This window comes from Dendrobates tinctorius, unplaced genomic scaffold (genome assembly GCF_039654945.1).
Source record: "Dendrobates tinctorius isolate UK_male_01 unplaced genomic scaffold, ASM3965494v1 ptg000006l, whole genome shotgun sequence".
In the NCBI taxonomy this organism is placed as follows: domain Eukaryota; kingdom Metazoa; phylum Chordata; class Amphibia; order Anura; family Dendrobatidae; genus Dendrobates; species Dendrobates tinctorius.
This window is the reverse complement of record NW_027361674.1, coordinates 7,289,976-7,297,788: the sequence shown is the minus strand read 5'-3', so window position 1 is coordinate 7,297,788 and position 7,813 is coordinate 7,289,976. Positions and strand designations below refer to the sequence as shown.

Below are 7,813 nucleotides of genomic sequence, written 5' to 3'. Positions count from 1 at the left end.
AGCTTACTACAGAAATATGGGAGCAGTACAGAGCTTACTTCAGAGATATGGGAGCAGAACTGAGCTTACTCCAAAGATTTGGGAGCAGAATGGAGAATACTCCAGAGATTTGGGAGCAGAACAGAAAATACTCCAGAGACATGGGAGCAGAAGCGAGCTTACTCCAGAGATATGGCAGCAGAACAGAGCTTACTCCAGAGATATGGGAGCAGAATCGAGCTTACTCCAGAGATATGGGAGCAGAATGGAGAATACTCCAGAGACATGGGAGCAGAACCGAGCGTACTGCAGAGATATGGGAGCAGAACAGAGCTTACTACAGAAATATGGGAGCAGAAACAAGCTTACTCCAGAGATATGGGAGCAGAACAGAGCTTACTACAGAAATACTGGAGCAGAACAGAGCTTACTCCAGAGATTTGGGAGCAGAACAGAGCTTTCTACAGAAATATGGGAGCAGAACAGAGTTTACTACAGAAATATGGGAGCAGAACAGAGTTTACTACAGAAATATGGGAGCAGAACAGAACTTACTCCAGAGATATGGGAGCAGAACAGAGCTTACTCCAAAGATTTGGGAGCAGAACGGAGAATACTCCAGAGATTTGGGTGCAGAACAGAGCTTACTACAGAAATATGGGAGCAGAACCGAGCTTACTCCAGAGATATGGGAGAAGAACAGAGCTTATTCAAGAGATACGGGAGCAGAACAGAGCTTATTCCAGAGATATGGGAGCAGAACAGAGCTTATTCTAAAGATTTGGGAGCGGAATGGAGCTTACTCCAAAGATGTAGGAGCAGAACCGAGCTTACTACAAAGATATGGGAGCAGAACCAAGCTTACTCCAGAGATATGGATCAGAACGGAGAATACTCCAAAGATATGGGAGCAGAATGGAGCTTACTACAGAGATATGAGCGTAGAACCGAGCTTACTACAGAGATTTGGAGCAGGACTGAGCTTACTCCAGAAATATGGGAGCAGAACAGAGCTTACCACAGAGATATGAGAGCAGAATCAAGCTTACTATAGAGATATGGGATATATATAGTATATATAGTGCGATGGCCCCAGTTCCCACCATAAATATAGTGTGATGGCCCCAGTTGCCCTTATATATAGCATGATGGCCCCAGTTCTCCCCACATATCTATTATGATGGCCTCAGTTCTCCCCATATATCTAGTATGATGGCCCCAGTTCTCCTCACATATAAAGTATGATGGCCCCAATTCTCCCCATATATATAGTATGACGGCTCCAGTTCTCACCATATATATAGTATGACGGCCCCAGTTATCCCCATATATATATAGTATGACGGCCCCAGTTATCCCCATATATAGTAGAATAGCCCCAGTTCTCCCATATATATATTAGGATGGCCCCGGTTCTCCATATTAAAAATAATTAAGTTTATACTCACCTCATCCTGATTCCCAGCACTGCAGCCTCCATTTTCCCTTCCGGTCCGTAGAGCGGCATGAGACAATAATGTCATCATGCAGCCTGCGTGAGCACACTGAAGTCTCAGGGCTGCGTCCTGTAGCTTATGAGACAGATCAGGGCTTCCACTAGGAATTTCAGGGCCCCATACTTGCAAAATTTTTGGGTTCCCTTGAGACTCCGCCCAGTTTCCACACCAGCTCCGCCTCCACCGTCCCACCGCCCACTCTTGGAAAAATTCAACTCCACATCCTCACTGATCAGATATTAACAGTTCCCATCAAATGCCAGATCACATTCATAACCAGCAGCTTTTGGTCTGGCCTAAATAATTTTTAAGCTGATACCATAACACGGTAGATTCTTTCGGCCAGGCCCTACGCTACTCTAAACTATTACAAATAAATATATATTTATGCATTTTTCTTTAAGGGAATGAGTCACATACATTTACTTTTTTTTAAACAACCATTAACACCACATACAAGGGACATATATCGTCACACCATGACCAGACCACATATTACCACCACATAGTGACCGAATAATACCACATACAAGGAACAAATACCGCCACACCTTGGCCAGACCACATATTACCACCACATAGTGACTGAACAATACTACATACAAGGAACAAATAGCGCCACACCATGACCAGACCACATATTACCACCACATAGTGAGTGAATACTACAATACTGATCATTAATTTAAAAAAACCCAACACAATACTAAGTGCCATTGTATATGGGAACTCTGTATTTACTGTCAGTGTACAGGTACTACAGTGATCATTGGTGACATTATACACAGGAGCTCTGTATATAGTGTCAGTGTACAGGTATTACAATGATCACCAATGACATTTTACACAGAACATCTGTATATAGATACAGTGATCATTGGTGACATTATACACAGGAGCTCTGTATATAGTGTCAGTGTACAGGTAATACAGGGATCACCGATGATAATGTACACAGGAGCTCTGTATATAGTGTCAGTGTACAAGTAATACAGTGATCACCACTGCCAGTGACATTATGCACAGGAGCTCTGTATATAGTATACAGTGTATAGTGTCAGTGTGCAGGTAACACACTGACTCACCAGTGACATCTCTAGCTGAAGTCCTTCATCTTTGCTTTTCTTTTTCATCCAGCACAGACCGCCATCACTTCTTCCAGCCAGGACTCGTCTCTGCATAAAATAACACATTTACCTAGAGCACCACTGCCAGAGCACATTCCCCACTTTTTCCCTTTCTTCTACACTACACATCTGAATACAGAGGTGCACCCACAATCAATATATAATTGGTTATTATGCAACCCACCATTCCAAATATAAATTATAATCCACCACTGTGCACCCACTAACTATAAAATAGCCACTTTCCCTATTTAATATATAAATTAATTAGCACCTGTACTTTTTTCCCCAATTCATTACCAGGCACTTCATCCTCAACGCCCCTCACTATGTACCTCCCGCTCTAACCCTAACCCAGATTCATTATATTTACATGCCCCTCTCGGCTCAATTCATTGTCATGTCTTTGTCTCCCACCCTCTATTCATTATCAACTGCTCTACCCCACATTCAATACATAATTTACTCCCCTACTCTCAAAATTCATTATTTGTTCTTCCCATAGATCATCATTTGCTCTACACAGCCCCCACCTTCAATTCATCATTTGCTCTCCTCAGCCCTCACCTTCAATTAAATTGCTGTGCCCAGTCACTCACACTGAATTCAACATTTGCAGTCACCTGTCCTCTCCCCCACTTCGTCATTTGCAGTCCCCCACTTCATCCATTGCAGTCCCCTATCACCCCCTCACTTCATCTGCAGTGCCCCTTCGTTATTTGCAGCCCCATATTCACCTTCCATTTCATCATGTGCAGTCCCCCCTCAGACACACTTCATCATGGGCAGTCCCCTTCCCCCCCACTTCATCATGTGCAGTCCCCCTTAGCCCCCCACTTCATCATGTGCAGGACCCCCTACCCCCCACTTCATCATGTGCAGTCCCCCTTAGCCCCCCACTTCATCATGTGCAGTCCCCCTTACCCCCCACTTCATGTGCAGCCCCACTCCCCCATCATCGTGTGCAGTCACTCTTTCCCCCACATCATCATGTGCAGTCCCCCTTATCCCCAGTTCATCATGTGCAGCCCCACTCCCCCCACTTCATCATGTGCAATCCCCCTTATCTCCCAGTCATCATGTGCATCCCCACTCCCCCTTCATTATGTGCAATCCCCCTTACCCCCGTCATCACGTACAGCCCCACTTCCCCCACTACATCATGTGCAGCCCCACTTCATCATGTGCAACCCCACTTCATCATGTACAGTCCCACTCACCCCCTTCATCATGTACAGCCCCTCTCCCCCTTCATCATGCACAGCCCCCCTTCATCATATACAGACCTATTCCCCCCTCATCATGTTCAGCCCCACTCCCCCCTTCATCATATACAGCCTCACTTACCCCTTCATCATATACAGCCCCACTCCCCCCTTCATCATGTACAGCCCCACTCCCCCCTTCATCATATACAGCCCCACTCCCCCCCTTCATCATATACAGCCCCACTCACCCCCCTTCATCATGTACAGCCCCTCTCACCCGCCTTCATCATGTACAGCTCCACTCCCCCCCTTATGTGCAGCCCCACTCACCCCCCTTCATCATGTGCAGCCCCCGCACCCCCCCACACATATACACTCTGCTGTGTGCGCACACATGTATACACACATATACACACTGCTGTGTGCACACACATACACACATGTACACACACATATACACACTGCTGTGTACACACACATATACACTGCTGTGTGCACACACATACACACTGTTGTGTGCATACACATTGCTGTGTACACACACATATACACATGTATATACACATATGCACACTGCTGTGTACACACAAATACACACATATACCCACTGCTGTGTGCACACACATGTATACACACACATTTTCACACTGCTGTGTGCACACATGTATACACATGTATAAACACACTGCGGTGTGCTTACACATACACACATGTATACACACAAATACACACATATACCCACTGTTGTGCGTACACACATACATACATGTATGCACACACATTTTCACACTGCTGTGTGCACACACATATACACCACACACTGCAGTGTGCTTACACATACACACACATATACACACTGCTGTGCGCGCACAGACCCCTCCCTGTGCTGTGATGGATTTCCTAGCAGAGAAAGCCAACTGCAGGCGGTAGGACCCAGTGGTCATCTGAGAGGCAGAGAAGGGAGACACAGAGAGGCTGCTGGAGAAAGGAAGAGAAGGCAGGAGGAGGATCACTCTGTGCATAAGGGAGGAAGAGACATTATTACACACTCTGCAACCAGAGAGGAAGAGCAAGACAAGCAAGCAAGCAGCAGAACAAGAGGGGGAAGCAGCTGATCCTCTGCACCAAGGATGATCCAGGGCTGAAGACTGCACCCAGCAAGGTGACAGCAAAAAATCAACAGATCCTCCCATCCCTCCATGCAATCAATGGGCTGAATCTGCAGCAACAACAACAGCAGCAGCAGCACTACAGGCAGCAGCCCTATCCTTCCCCTCTTCCTCCTCCTCCCACCCTCTCCCCCTCTCTCTGTCTGCTCTCTCCTCTCCTCCCCCCTCCTTCTTTCTTTCCTCTCCCTTCCCTCTCATGCTCCCCTCGGTGATGGTGAGGCTTCAGCTGGCTGCAATCCACCACTAGGCCCTGTGGCTCTCCTTCTCCTGCAGGCAAGAGCTCCTATATACCTCTTTGCATCCATGTAAGTCAATTGTCCCCCAACCCTCCTCCTTGTATGTCTTATGATGCATGCACACACCCTATAGTAAAGCATCAACCACCAATGCAGGGTCCTGCTGCAAGACCCTCTCCACATGCCCATCATATCCCCCTGTGGATGGCTTGTTTTCTGCTTCACCCTTCCCCATAGGCCCAGTGTATAGGATGGTAAAGCCATCCCCACTGCCCCCTCCCTGGCACATAGACTGCATAGTGTCTGACTGCTGAGGATGGAGATCAGTGGAGCTGCTGCTATTCCATAGTGATGCAGGAGGGAGATTTAGTCCTCCCATGCCTTTGCTGAAACAATGTTTTATTTCCAGGAAGCCAGCAGTCTTATGTCCTCCATTGCCATAGATACATTGTATCCGCTGCTCCTCCAGCTTCACAGCCTGATACATTGTTTGTAAATAAACATCTTGTCCTGTTCTGCTGCTTTGTCTACAATGTATCCATTGTTCCAGCAGAGGATCATTCATATTCTCCACATTCATTTTTTTGCAGCCAGTTTTAATGTTCTCAGTTCCATGCACCCCTCCCAATGATACCCACTTCCTGCGCACACACTGTCATATGTATGGCTGTGCTGGTTGTACCATGGCACATCCCACGCCGGCCTGTGCCACCAGCCTGCTATGTGGAGCAGAATCATTTGCTCCTGGTACCCAGCCTTCTAGGAATCCAGGAGAATAGCAAGAGACAGGCGGCCAGTGTTTACCTGCAAGTCAGACCAATATTTGTTGGGATGTGTACAGTATATGGAGGTTGGCACTGCACCAGGCCTGTGAGTAACCCTGGGGTCACTGGCTAGGCGTGATTGTGTATAGGTTCTCCTCCAGCCCCTCAGCCTGACACATGTCACAACGGAGTGATGGACATATTTTACCGGAACGCAGTCAAAACACAATTGCATTATAATAACTTTTTTTTTTTTTTGCATTTTAATGAGATTTAGAAACCAGGAATGCTAAGGTTGGAGCAGTGGTTGCCAACCTGAGGCTCTCCGGGTGTGCAAGGTTACAATTCCCACCGTGCACTGATGGCCTGCGCCGGGAATTGTAGTTTTAGAGACGACTGCTAAATATTGTACCGTAACTTCAACTACACATAGTAAGGACATAGATATATATTTGGATCCATTGTGTTTGCTATTTTAACAAATTTCTGCAAAAAGTGTTGTGACCTCAAAGTGTGATTAAGTTAACTAGTTATTAGCCCATAGTAAGGCTTTATTCAGATGTCCGATTTCCACATACGTGTTTTTTTTTTTTTTGTTCTTATTATGGATTACACGGTTATCGTAAGTCTATACTGCTTTTCATACCTGTGGTTTTGTTTTAAATACTACTTGTCCGCAAAAACAATAATAAATCAGTCTGTGCATGACCTGTGAAAATCTGGACCGCAGATTAGTTCCATTTGTGTGCCTATCTGTTTTAACATGGGTCGGAGAAGGTTTTACATTTTAATTTATTATTATTATTATTATTATTATTATTATATTTTTTTCCTCAAACATATGAGCAAGAATTGGACATCTGAATGTGCAGATTCCAATGAGTGATTGCAAAAAACAAACCGCTGTTTGAGAGCACCTGCCGTATGTTCACCTGACCATCTGTGGCAAAAACGCATGTTTTGTTTGCGTTTTTGGGGATAACTTGTGTCTTTTTATGCATGGTGATAAAGTTGAGTGCCCCCAGAGGAAAAAGAAATTACTTCCTGTAGAACCACAACTCTAGATCCTTTGAAAAGCCAGCATTTCATATGCGGCGTATAGTAAAATCAAACTGACAGGTTAGATATATATATATATATATATAACAAGCAGAGGAAAAGCCGACGGCTGGGGTAAGATGTTTATAGCCTGGGAAGGGGGTAATACCCATAGAGCTTCCCAGACTATTAATATCAACTCACCACTGTATACTTAGCCTTTATTGGTTATCAAGGCTATGTGCACACGGTGCGGATTCTCCCGCCGATTTTTCCGCGCGGATTGTACTAAATCTGCAGGTCGAATGACCTGCATTTTTTTTTTTTGGGCGGTTTTCCACCTGCAGATCTGTAGAATGGAGCAGGTGGAAAACTGCAACAAAACCGCACAAAAGAAGTGACATGCTGCTTCTTTTATTCCGCACAAAATCCGCAGCATGTGCACAGTGTTTTTTGTTTTTTTTTTTTTTTTTTTTTTTTATTTATTTTTTTTACATAGCCAATAATGGTACTGTACATCACCTGCAGTTCTGCTTGCGGATCTGCAGGGCCAAATCCGCTGCGGATCCGCAGCAGAAACCGCACCGTGCACAGAGCCTAAATGGGGGACCCCCCCAAAAAAGTGACGTACGGTCCCCCTATATTTAATAGCCAGCAAAGGCTATGCAGACAGCTGCGGGCTGATATTAATAGCCTAGGAAGGGGACATGGATACTGCCCCCCATGCTTAAAACATCAGCTCTCAGCTGCCCCAGAAAATTCTGGCACTTAGCCTTGCTCTTCCCACTTGCCCTGT

The 7,813-nt window shown here is 45.6% G+C and overlaps 1 protein-coding gene across 2 annotated transcripts in view; it reads left to right on the top strand.

Moving 5' to 3' along the window:
- Window positions 1-4,712: 4,712 nt before the first annotated feature.
- The window catches only part of AKT1 (AKT serine/threonine kinase 1), a 135,359-nt gene continuing 132,258 nt past the window's right edge, over window positions 4,713-7,813 (top strand). Inside the window, exon 1 of one of the 2 annotated variants that reach the window (XM_073570455.1) lies at window positions 4,713-4,972. The gene's annotated coding sequence lies outside the window, so the exon portion shown is untranslated. Of the gene's footprint in view, window positions 5,285-7,813 lie in introns of both variants that reach the window. The other variant, XM_073570444.1, reaches the window with a different exon arrangement.